The sequence below is a fragment of the Lycorma delicatula genome, chromosome 3, assembly GCF_047948215.1.
Source record: "Lycorma delicatula isolate Av1 chromosome 3, ASM4794821v1, whole genome shotgun sequence".
Lineage (NCBI taxonomy): Eukaryota > Metazoa > Arthropoda > Insecta > Hemiptera > Fulgoridae > Lycorma > Lycorma delicatula.
Window position 1 is genome coordinate 108,218,545 of NC_134457.1, and position 13,911 is coordinate 108,232,455.

Consider the following 13,911-nt stretch of genomic DNA (forward strand, 5'->3'; position numbering starts at 1 on the left):
GACTCCTGTACTTGGAGAGAATTCTCTTCATCTTACAGCAATATTTAGATGGTATCTAGATTTTGAAACAGAAAATTTTGTCTTTGTAAAGCTCCAAGGTCAGGTTGACTGTCTTCTGTAACTGCTGTTCGGTTGACCGTCTTCTGTTGCAAAGGGAAACTGATGCAATACGAAAAATGCTTACAGACAGGCGTCTCCTTCAAGTTAGAAAGCTTTGTACCCTTTGGGTCCCATAACTTGACCGACAGTCAGATGGCATGATGGCGTGTTTCTTTGTGTCGTGAAACAAAAATAAGTCTATAAGAAATAAGAAATTGGAAAATATCCCTCAGTAAACAGTATTAGGTGACAAAACTTGGCTGTGCTATTATGATGTCCAAACCGAGGATCAGAAAAATTGGGGGTGTACGAAGATGAAGAGACCCTTGTGGCCGTTCGAAAATCCAGATCAGTGATGAGCAGAATGCTTGCCGTATTTTTTGGTGTGACAGGAGTTTTAGAGCGAGTTGTTTTGGAGACAAAAAGACAGCTACACCGAGGTGGTACACCAGGAATGCTTGCTTAAAGCTGACGTAGCTCTCAATAAGTTGCACCCAAACTTAGGAATTGTTTATCATGGTTTCTTCATAACGATAATACTCTAGCGTACCGCTCTAAAGTTTGCCCCGAGTATTTGGCCACTGCTGGGATAAAACTGTTGGAAACCCTCCTTATAGACCTTACCTCGCTCCATGTAACTTCGTGCCATTTTCCCAGGTGGAGAACAGACTGCAAGGAAAACATTTTACGAGCGACGATGACCTCGTAAGCGCTTGGGACGGTAAGTGTGCTCACATCTCCGACGAAACATGGGAGGGTTTCTTTGAAGACTAGTTTCAAAGGATGGAGAAATATACAATCCGTGGTGTAGATTATTTTGAAAAAATAAACTCTTATTGCAAAACTTTCCTATTGCCCTTTGTATTATGATTAGTTGTTTTCAACTATAATTTTCATTCGAATATTATTTCTACTGCTTACTACTGTTGAAAAAACTACTTTCTTACTTATTTAACATATTAATTATAATCTTATTTCTTATTTATTAAACATAGTTAATATGGTATCAATAACGCTTTTAGAATATATAAAGTGGTTAAAATCATAATTTACCAACTGTAAAACACAGTTAAAATATTATTCTTCTGTAAAAACACGTAAAATGTATGAATATTACAAAAAGTTAATTCGGGGTAACGCAAAACACTACTCGTATCCTTGATCCCTTGCTCTGCTAATTACACAAGGTTGTGCTTTTTAGTTTTTGATATTTGATTCTTATGTATTTTTTAGCGCTGAATCAGTAAATAACCTTCATTTTTTTCCCATCGCATCAGAATTTTTCACAAATCGCAAATTTTAAAATCTGTAAAAAGTTGAAAAATCGCGAAAATGTGACACAATAAAATAGATATAAAACGTTTTTTTAACAGTAAATTAATACAATATATTCACTTTTTTGATTTATATTATGCATTCTTAGTTATCTGATGATGTTTAGGGGGTTCATTGACCCTTAATCTTTATTTAAAATTGCCACAAAATAAGCCTAATTTCTGTTATAGTGCATTTTTAAATTTATTTATTTAATTAATTTTTACGAGGTATGTCACAGCCTTTGGAAACCATCCCTCTTTTCATCTATCTTTAATGACGAAGTATGTAAAATACGTGTAAAATTTTATACCATGTGTCGAAGTTCCTTTGGACGACTTATACTTTGCTTCGCGCTTTTCCTTGTATGTTCTCTATAAAATTCATCTCGATGTAACATCCAGCAATAGTCTGCGATCATCGTAGTAGTCCATTTTCCTTGATACCTCCTTTTCATTTCTTTCCTGTCCTGATGAAATCTTTCACCCATCTCTTCGGTAACGGCACCCAGATTTTCAGACAAGTAGTCTACATGCGAATTTAGCAAGTGAACCTTCAAGCTCATGGAACAGCCTAAATATTTGTACTTCTGCAGCATGTTCTCAACGATTGGTTTGAAGTTCGGATTCTTTTTATTGCCCAGAAACTTGGTTAGTATCTAATGTCAGGACCAGTAAAGACACCCTCTTTTAGTTTGGAAGTTGATAAGACTGGAAATTTGTCACCGATGTATTTAAAACATTCACTATCCCATTCACACAAAAACAAGGAAACTTTGTGTATCCTTCTTGCTGTCATGGAGCATCGATATTATTTTGACATCGCCGTACGTAATCCATTTATGATTGCCGTATTTAATTTTATCAAGAATGAATTCCTAATTATCGTAACCCTCTTTTCTAAGGGTAGAATGTCCAACGAGTATTGACTGATACGTATTCCAATTCTGAAAAACGACAACTTTGAAGCTTCGTTGGACGAATCTATGAACAGTCTCCTATCGGTACTTTCATATGGTGTGTAATTCAAATCCATGTAAATCAGTGCAGAAGACTAATTCTTCTTCTTCCGAAAAAATATGGAAGAAATCCTTTTCTCTCTACGTGAACTAGAAAAGTGAGGTGCCAGCTGTTAGCAGGTTGTTTTCTTTAAGCCGCGAACCAAGTAATTCTGAATTTTCTTTGGTCAGATGTCTCGAACCAACTCGTTTAGTTCAGACGGTGAATAAAGCTCTGGTGCACAGCTATCTTCGGGTTCATACTCCTCGATGTTATCTTCATTTAAATCACTTGTGTAACCGTCTATTTCAGGTAAATGTTTTGGTATAATTGGCACTGGTACGTCTGGACCATGAAGAACCGGGCGTAAAGCGGTTGTCATATTTGGGTAGACGATTTTTTTTTTATTCTTCAAATTGAAACTGTGAACAACAGTTGAACAAAAGTAACAGTCATTGGTGTAATTTTTTAGCTCGTCACACCATTAGAACTTCAAATCTGAACGCTTCTTGAACACCTTTGACCTCCGTTTAAGTCCTTCAACGCATGAGTAGCAAACGTAGTGGGGTGACCAGTTTTGTCTTGATCTCCTATTTTTACACCGAAATACGTGAGGTACACTTGTCAACGATTCTGGTTATATTCGTTTTTTGTCTTTCCACCATTGACTCATCAGAAATATTAAAAAAACGTCTCTTGAAGCCATTTTGAAAACGGAAAGTTTGCTTTATGGTTTGAAAAAATATTTTTCCGCCGACAAAAACGCATTTGATCACGGAGAACGGAAAAACTTGAATTACGCACGTTGATGGTTGAAACAGCTCTGATAGTTGCACGATGCATGAGTGGCGCGAATATCTGCCAATAAACTTGTTATATCTTGTTAAGTCTTGACACAATCGGTCTGTCAAGCTCCCCTACCGTCTCGTCATCTTCAACCCAAACAATCCCCACCCTCCTCTTAAGACCACTCATCTGTTTAACTGTAAGAATGCATTGCATAAACAAAAAACGTGAATGTATTATACTAATTTATTACAAAAAAAAAAACCGTTTTATATCTATTTTATAGTATCACGTTTTCAACTTTTAAATTCGACTTTTTACAACTTTTCACAATTTTTCAACTTTTTATAAATTTTGAAATTTGCGATTTGCGAAAAATTCTGACGTGATAGAAAAAAAATGTTATTTTCGGATTCAGCGCTAAAAACTACATAGGAATCAATTATCAAAAGTTAATAGACATTCCACAACCTAAATTTTTCAGGATTATGTTATTTAAATTATCTACTATCTAGTTCAAAATCTTTTTCATTCTTTGCACCGATGATATCCTATATCCTTATCCAAAGTTAACTATTTATAAAGACTAGAAAATTCTAATTTAGTAATCAAAAAATTATCAAACGATGAATTTAACTATTTGACCTTTAAATATAGAAAATATCATTACGTTGAGGTTATTGGGTTAGCTTTACTTTGCTAACCGGGTGGGTATCTCGTAATTAATAAAGAATAGCATTTATGTTACTCTCAGAATGAAATTGAGTGTGTTTTCAGATGATTAATTCTCATGCAATCTGTTTGTAAAAATAAAAGTCTGTTTGTAAATTAAAAGTCAAACCGTAACGATTTGCTTTTTAATTTTTGTAACAAACTGATAAGAATAACAATAAGAATATTAGCGGTTTTCTCTAATAATTTTGAGAATAACTTATACATTATTGTGTAGTGAAGTTCTATAATCGTAACGGGTTTGGGTCTTAAGTCACTCCCACAAATTTACAAAATTATTTTCAAAAATAACAAGATGCCAGATTTATTAGAAAACGTAAAAAGTGCAGCGGCAATCAGTGACGTTTCTCACCGAGAAGTATATACTTAAGCATTGCATGCAGTTTATATGCTATGGGGCTTTAGTTTGGTTTGCATCGAAATGTAGGTGATATTTATCAATCTTATGAATAAAATTTTCGCTTAGTATATTCCCAGGACTTTCTGTTCAGAGAATATCATTTCTGTCGGAGAAGGTAGTAGTACTAATCGTAATAATTAAATATTTATTATGCCAACGTACATACCTGCCCAAAATATATCTTTTAGAGCTTCTTCAAAAACGTAAAACCGGTTTAATAAGAAAATAGAATATCAGGTCATTTTGTGGTATCCAGAAATATGAGTTATGTAAAACAATATTAATAAATAATGAGTTCAATATTAATGCATTTATATTTATTAATCTGTAAGTACCTTTACAAAAAAAAAAAATGTATATACATTTATATATTATATATATAAATGTATACATAAACTTTTGAACTGATGGTGGTTTTGGGGTCTGGTGGATGTGAAACGCGAAGATATGTCGAAATTTTCCGGAAACCCATTACAATAGGTAACTTTCGTATGAAATCTACCTAAAATTGTTTAGATATTTCTAAACATAACAATATCCACCTCTACGAAACCAGACAAGAGAAGTGTTCTTGTGTTTCTCTAACAAAATACTTTGGTGTGCGAGAAAAAATTGTTATTTCTTTTCATTGCCATTTTTAACATTTACGATCAATTATAAAAAATTACTTTCCTGCAATTAATTTCCAAAAATAAAAAAAAAAAATATATTTAATTATATATATATTTATATTTACATGTAGTTTTAAGTAAATAGTTGTTCAAACAATTTCGCTTTATCAACGTCTTCTAAATTTTTTAAATATTTCTACTTACTTTTTATCTTTTCTTAAGGGTTTTACTATTATTTCATGTAATATATATCATTTTCAATATTATGTTAATCTTAAGCACTTCTATTTTTGTTATAATTAATTACGTATTTTTTGATGCTGCTCTAATCAAGATTTTTAGAAAGTTTTTCTCCTTCATCCGTCCTGATAATTGCTGGATTAACTTCTTTTTTATCCCTGAAATAACATATACTACCCATTTATGATTTATTGTGATGTAATGTTTGTACTAATCAGATTAAAATAATTTAAAAAAATAGTTTTTCATTATAGTAGTTTTATCGGTGGATTTGTAATTTACAATGAAAATCTATTTAGGTCCCTAATTTAATCAACTTTATACAGTCTGAAACTTCCGTGGGAGTTAGATTTAGTTTTTTCTAAGAACTGTATTTGTTATTGTTAATATAAATCAGCAAATTGACGCATTACGAAAATAGAACAAATATCCACAATATTTATATCTACAATATTTACTGTTTTAAAACTTGTATATAATTAACATATCCATTTAAACACTGGTTCAGTGAAAGTGGGAGAAATCCGAACTAAAAACTGAGGGATTCTTTTTCATGGGTTTTTGTTCAGGACGGATATTCAAAAGAATATGATAACTACAGCATTTCTAGTTACTGCTAGAAGAAGCCATTTTTGGTTGGAAAATTGCGCACTTATTGTGTAAACCAGCTAGTTACAATTATTATCATTATTATTTTTATTATATTTCCTGAAGCTATCGTACTATCTTCTTTAAATAGGAATCGATACAACTTTACCAGAAATCAGTATTCATTCTATTCACACTTGCTGCGGCGTCCTAACATATTTCTCATTTTTCTGTATTGTTTTACAATTTATTTTGTTATTAAACTACTTATACCGGTTAAATAATTAATAAAACAGTATTTTCGAATAATTAAATAAATTAGGTGAAGTGATAAAAGGTTTATTACATGTATTTTAAAATAAATATAAAGATTTTAATTAAATGTAAAATTTGGTGGAATATGAATATTGCAAAAGCATTATTTATAAATATAATATTTTCTTATCATTAAACAATTTGTTAATGGAACTCAAAATATGTTTGTATAAGTTCTGTTGTAAATTAATTATTTTTCATTTATTCGTTGTTTTTTTATTTATGTCGCAATCTCCTTTTTAATAATAAAAATTATTTATGGGGTTTTTAAATTGCTTGCATCTAAAATGTTTAAAAATTTGAATAAAGGGAAAACTTTAGAAAATTCACGACCACAATCGCAAAAAAGTACATACATACATACGTCAAAGGTGAAGCAAAAGAACAATTATATTTGTATAGTAATTAATTTATGCTAGAGAAATATAAAACATACAATATAAACTGTAGGCTACTAAACGGAGAGGTGTTTTGAATAATAAGTGACCTTCCTTCTTGTTTATTCAAGTCGCATCTGCAATTACTATTACCCTGTAAAAAAAGGTATAAATAAATATATATATATATATATATATATATATATATATATATATATATAGAATAAATGAGAAAAATATGGGGAATTTAACCAAGGTGAAGTGACAGTAGTGAAAGTAATATTTTATATTATAATTTTGTACAAAAAAAAAATAAAAGAGATGTTTTAATCTAATATTACGCCAAGTTTAACACGTTTTATTTAAAACTGGGACAGTGTTCTATATTTTTATAACTTTCATATGAAATTTTCTTAATTTAAACTAAATAGTTGGTATACTGATTTATTTCTTCGTAAATTAACAACGCTAAACTTCTTTTTTTGGAAATCAAAAAAATTAAGGTTTACTTCATAAGTTTAAATTACTCATATTGAAATTTTAAAAGTAGATTAAATTTAAAAATAGTCGTTATTATTACCTAAGCAAAGAAACTGTAAAGGACCCTTGCGTCATCAATTTATTTTGCAGTACTGAATATTGAAAAATAAGATCGGGATTCTGCAATATATTACATCATAGCCTTTCTAAAAATTTTTAAACCGTATAATTTTTTTTGTTGAATCACATAAGGTCTTCTTAGAATTATGATTTGAAAATGTGTTAAAGGAATGAAAGAAAATGTTTAGTAAAATGATCTAGTCTCAAATTGTAGTCTTCACTAAGATCAGTTCTTAATAAATTTTACTAGTGTTTTTAGCAATTTTTACTAATCTTTTCTCTCTTTTTTGCCAACCTTCAGTACGTTATTAAGTGAATTTGATAATCATGTTGACTAGTCAACATGATTTTTATCTCACCAGTACCAGTTTATCTTAATGCAGCTTCTTATTTTTAAGTGTCTATTCGGAATTTGTCCATCACCCACAGCTTTTTCATTTTAATTTTTTTATATTTTAAAAGGTTTTTTGTCCATTTGTTCATTGTTAAGTAAAAACCCGTAGAGCATTTTAAATATCATGGAACTGAATGAGCTAACTGAAAGGGTAGTGTTGCTACTGTTGGCAGGATCAGACGTGTATAGACATGTACAAACGTGATCTAGTGCAGCACACATTTATCAGAATGATGCTAGTTGTGAAGTAGTAGTGAACCAGTAAACACGTCATTTTGAGTGCTTTGTGCGTCTAAATTATTGTGTATTATATATTTACAACTTTATTTCTTTTAATTAGTCGTTAGTTACAAAATGCCTAGAGTTTATTTAAATCATCCTAACAATTGAAGTGATGCTCAAGTCCCAAAGGCGAAACCTCACTCCATTAGTAAAAAAGTATTATGAACTTTATTTTGGGTGAAAATTTAGTGACCAAACAAAAGCCTTGGCTCCACATATTTGTTGTTTATCTTGTTCTAAGCTTCTCATTGCATGGAAAGATGGCCACATGCCATTTGCTATTCCTGTAATTTGGAGGAAACCTACAGATTACTCTTCTAACTGTTATTTCTGCTTAAAAAACATAAAGGAATTACGTCAAAATCAAAACATATAGTGCTGTACCTTAACTTGCAATCTGCAATGAGACTAGTTTCAAACTGCAAAGAATTGCCCATACCAAAGCATCCAGAACATTTGATATTAGATGAAGAGAACTCAGAGTCTGTTGGAAGCAAGGAAGAGAAAGAAACAGATTCCGGTGATACAACTCTTGAACAAAGAAGTTCATCTGAGCCTCATTTACTGACTCAAGAAAATCTTAACGATCTTATACGAGATTTAAAGTTATCCAAAAAATAGTCTGAAATACTTGCTTCCCGGCTAAAAGGATGGAATTTTCTTCAAAACATTACAAATATGTGTACTTATCGTAATCGTCATTCTGAATTTAAAGATTATTTTTCTGAACAAAATGGCCTGGTGTTTTGTAATGACATTTCTTCTCTTTCGGAGACACTTTGTAATGAACATAACCCAACAGAATGGTGCTTGTTCATTGATTCTTCTGAAGTTAGTTTAAAAGCCATGATTCTGCATAATGGCAATAAATTCCCCGTGGCTCATTCTGCTAGTATGAAAGAAACATATGAAAATTTTTAATTTGTATTGGAAAAGCTTCAATATCCAGTGTATGAATGGAATGTTTGTGGTGATTTGAAGGTAACTTCACTTATTCTTGATCTGGAGTTTGGTTACACAAAATACTATTATTTTTTTTTTGTGTGAATGGGATAGTTAGATCAGAAAAAATTCATTAGAAAAGAATGGCCTAAACGCGAATCACTCATTCCTGAACAGAAGAATGTGAAAAATGACCCATTGTTTAGTCCTAAAAATGTGTATCTACCTCCGTTACATATCAAACTAGAATTAATGAAGAAGTTCGTTATGACCATGGACAATACTACTGGTTTCATGTACTTAAAACAGAAGTTTCCTAAAATTAGTGATGCAAAAATTAAAGAAAAATACTTGTGGGTCCACTAATACGATCACTAGTGCGTGATGAAAAGTTTGAGGAACAATTGAATCCACTGAAGAAAGCAGCTTGGAAAGCATTTAAAAATGTTACTAGAGTTTTTTTGGGAAATCGAAAAGGCGGAAAATTACCGTGATATTATCAATAGATTTTATAACATCTTATAAAAATGGTGGTTGTAGTATGTCCTTAAAAGTACACTTTCTGCACTCGCAGTTAAATTTCTTCTCGGAAAATCTTGGCGCAGTGTGTGATGAGCACGGAGAACACTTTCATCAAGAGATTTCAGCTATGGAAAAGAGGTATCAAGGCGAATGGAATCCTAATATGCTGGCCGATTATTGTTCACCCATCAAGAGGGATGCTCCACAGGCGAAGTATAGCAGTAAATCGTCATTTCTTACTTTCTAGGTGAGTCAAATGTTTGAATATTAATACAGAAAGTATTAAAATGTTTAAAATTATAAATTCCTGTTTCTCGCAAACCTTGAGTGATGGGGAAAACCGATATCATATTTGAATTTAGGAGAAAAAATTCTATCAGAATCACATACTTTTCTTCCTGAGACAAATAAAAAAACATCATTTTTTGTTCCCCAGTGTAATCTAACAGAGTAATTTGCAACAAAATTGTAATCTAAGCCACGAGTGATTGAACTGATTTCGAAAGTTGTTTTTACACAAGAGAATTACAACTTATAATGACAAAAAAAAGTAAACCTCACTCAATACTACTGATAAATAATAAATAAATAATAAACTGATCACGTGGAGAATAATTAAAAAAAAAAAAAATAATGCTCCAATTTGAAAAAAAAGGATGATATTGTAATTAGCTTAATATTTTCTAATATTATGATAAAATTTTAGATTTATAAACAAAAAGTATTTGTAAACAATTTTTTTTTTTAAAGACAGTGTTTCGTTACAACACTAATAAAATAAATCAGGAAAGTTGTTCTGTTCATTAGATTTAAAAATGCAGATGTCAATAGTTAGTTTTATGATTACTACCGTGAATATGAGAATTTCAGTGCTTTTAATGTAGAATGTATAATGAATTTAATATTTCAGATTGGTGTCATCTTTTAACTATAAAGAATTCACGTTAAAAATTAATTAAGAATATTCCCTTAAAATTCTCTTTTGCTTGTTTTGAAAGGCTACTTTACAGAACAACTACCCTAACAGAAATGACTATCGGAAACTATATTTATCATTCACAAAACTTAAGGTACAATACATCTTGTCCTCTTTTTCTTGATGTTTCTGGTACGGCCAGTTATTTATTTCATAAACCAGCTGTAGAATAACTGAATATATAGTCTGTTATTACAAATAATAAAAGAAATTTATAACTAATTAACATTTTGTTCTGTTGCTAAAACTGACATCTTTTTTGTTTGATCAGCTGGTCTCAGGTACGATTCCAGGAAAGATTTCGATATATCCCCAACTGCAATTTTATCCATTCTTTTTTTTTACTCAAAAACCTAGTGTGCACTATCAACTTTGTAATATATTGTAGCAATTCACACACCTACATATAAACAAGCCCATCGGGCTGATCTAGTGGTGAACTCGTTGACGAAAATCGGTTGTTTAACAGCTGATTTTCGAAGTCGAGGTTTCTCAGGTTCAAATACGGTTGGTTGCTTTTATACGGATTTGAATACTAGACAGTGGATACCGGCGTATTTTCTTGGTTGGCGTTTAATTAAAACATGTCTCAGGAATAGTCCACCTGAATCAACAAGACTACAATTCGTTTACATGTCATTCACATCATTGGGCCGGGGAGGGTTGCTTATTGTTCACTAGTTTTACAGATTGCAAGGTACACACTAAGAAATAAATAATATTAATAATATACATATGTTTTATTTAAAATACCAATTACATATAATATATATAATAAATAAGAAGAAGACATAATTGATACCAAACCGATCCAGTTTTTAAATAACATATTTCAGTTGATATCTAGGTAAATATTTATTTTCGATCCAAGAATTGCTTAGAAAAAGTTAATATAGAACTTTAACTGTCAGAAAATTATCAACAGAATAAACATTTCGCTACCTACGTATGTCCCTATTTAACATAAGATAAAGGTAATAATATACGCAAAAATAACGGATAATTTGTTTGATAGTGTTTTGATGACAGAAATATACATAGTAATTTAGTTAAATGAAGTTTGAATTGTTCATATGTTATAAAGGTAATGCTGGTTTTACATTTGCGAATTATAAGTCAACACACATCGTTGCAAGCTAAAGTGGTTAAATGTGATCTACCATGGTAATCCAATCGACAAATATGACTAACTTAGTTACGCGACTACAGTCAAACAAATACGCTTGAGGGAGAGAAATAAACTTTTCAAAATGGTAAATTTTGTTCTATTGTTAAATATAACTATTTCACGGAACCAAATCAACATTTATTAATAATTTATTAACTTGAATCCCCTCCTTTGTAGTTTTATAAACAAAAAATTATCTCATTTTTATTTGAGTTAATGAAAGTAAAAAGAAAATATGTTGAACATGGAAGTATAATTTTTATAAAATACCTTCCAACATCTATCTTTAAATACTTAAATTTCTTACATTTTTTTGTGTTTGCATTAACTTAATTACGCGTTTTAAATATAGTCGCTTACATCATTATTAGTTTTTCCCCAATCTCTTTTGTTTTAGATAAATCCAAAAGTAAGTTTTTAATAACTTTCTTTAATACATGACTAACTTTTAGATCGTAAAATCCTACTGACGCAGGTATTAATTTTCTAATTCATTATGTTCTTGTTAGAAAATATTTAAATGTGCTTTTATTTAGAATACAAATATGTGAAATATTATGAAATTCTGGTAGTTCATAATAATTTATCCATGGCTATCTCTGTAGCAGTTTATTGATTCAACTTATTCTAAGGACGCAACTCAACAAAATTTACGTCTCAGTAACCATTGTTTTCATTATCTTCTCTCCTCTTCAGTTTTTCACTAAAAAAAAAATCAATATTCAATCCAGGCTTGAACTATTTTTTTTGTCATATATTATTGTTAACATTTTAATTAGTATAATTTTAACTTAAGCACTGATAAAAACAAACCAAACAATTCAAATTTATAAAAAAAGAAAAATGAATAAGAATAGATTAATGTATTTCTAAAATGACTTCGGTTTTAACATTTTAATCTCCAAATGGCTGTCGGATGATCCAGAAAGTACGTTTATCTGACATGTTCTTTTGAAAAATAATTATGAAAAGAAACCATAAGATTTGGTTATATATCTGACTAATTTTAGAATAATTTTAACTTACTACTTAATATACTCGTATATATATATATATAGTACTATGAGACGGCTTACGAGAAGCTTGCTCAGGAGGCCTTCTTTCAACAGAGAGGTACGCAGATTAGAAGGACTTCTGAAACCCATTAGAAATGAAACATTCAATGAGTACCTTGAGGATCTTTACCCCCAGTCCTCTGAATAGTGGCAGGCACTTTTTATGGAAAGCCGTCAAGCACCTCCGGCGGACTCCACCTACATCGCCACCCTGGAAAGCTACGGATGGGAGAGGGCTAGGAGCTACACCGAAAAGACTGACCTATTTGCTTCTTATACGAGCCTGGTCTTATCACTGCTGGACGTACAGGGCCCTGATGAAGATGAAATACTTGAATTTCTAGAAAGCCCGATTCCTCTACGTCCACCAATTATGCCTTTTTCAACTTCGGAAGTGCTAGGAATAATCAAGAAAGGGAAGAGATTAAAAAGGCTCCAGGCTTTGTTTTGATCACTCATAATATGCTAGTAATCCTTCCGTACAAGTCATCCGGTACATAACAGACCTTTTCAATGGGGTGCTTCGAACAACATGTTTCCCATCTGAGTGGAACGTATCCCATACAATATCAGTTGCGAAGCCAGGTAAACCTCCTCATGATGTTACTGACAACAGAACTATAAGTCTTTTACCGATACTATTCAAATTGTTTGAAATGCTGTTTCCTCGGAGGCTGTGGCATATCCTGGAACAATAGAAAATTATAGCAAAACATAAATTAGCACTCTGCCAAAGAACAGACTCATAGAGCTGTTATAATCATAACCAGGTACTTGGAAGAGAAGAGATACTGCTCCGCAGCGTTTTTGGACGTTTAGCATTCTTTGATAAGGTCTGGCTGTCAGGTCTGCTGTATAAACCAAAACTGAGCCTTCCTCAGTCATTTTACTTAGTCCTGCGGTATTACTTGGATGGACGCTTTTCCCAGGTTAAGTTCATTGAGGAAATTATCTGGGTTCTTCGATACGTAGTCAGTTCCTCAGGGCTCTGTTTTCTGTATTCGATTTCGACATCAGACCTTCTGCTCCGGGTTATGTCATTGTAGTTACGTTTGCAGACGACACGGCATTCCTAGCTGATGATGAAGATTCGAATCAAGCCTCTGCTAAACTACATTCAGAGTTAGAGTTCGGCGCGTGGCTGAAGAAATGGAAAATGAGAATGGATCAAAATGACGTGTGACATTTGTTGAGAAGGGGTGATTGTCCACGAATCCATTTGAATAGCTCGTCTATATCCCTCACACGTATCGGGTACAGTACCTTGGCCTACACTTGGATTGTCGCCAGGGACGTGACCGGTTTCGTCGAGGTTCTCTTTCACGTGATTATTGTGGATCAAATTTACTTATGATCCACTATAAAGTAACGATTTTAAACGCTAACAAGTAGAAAAAAAAAGAGAAATTATCCGCTAACTTATTCGCCATTCAGTAACGACTTACTTCTCTAGATTTGCGGTCTTATTCTTAAAAAAAGCAGAGTTGTTAAAAGTGTAAATGACATAAAGAT

General features: G+C 31.7%; 1 protein-coding gene across 1 annotated transcript in view; it reads left to right on the top strand.

Moving 5' to 3' along the window:
* The window catches only part of LOC142320960 (zwei Ig domain protein zig-8-like), a 970,121-nt gene that overhangs the window by 364,741 nt on the left and 591,469 nt on the right, over positions 1–13,911 (top strand). The gene's annotated exons all lie outside the window — the stretch shown is intronic.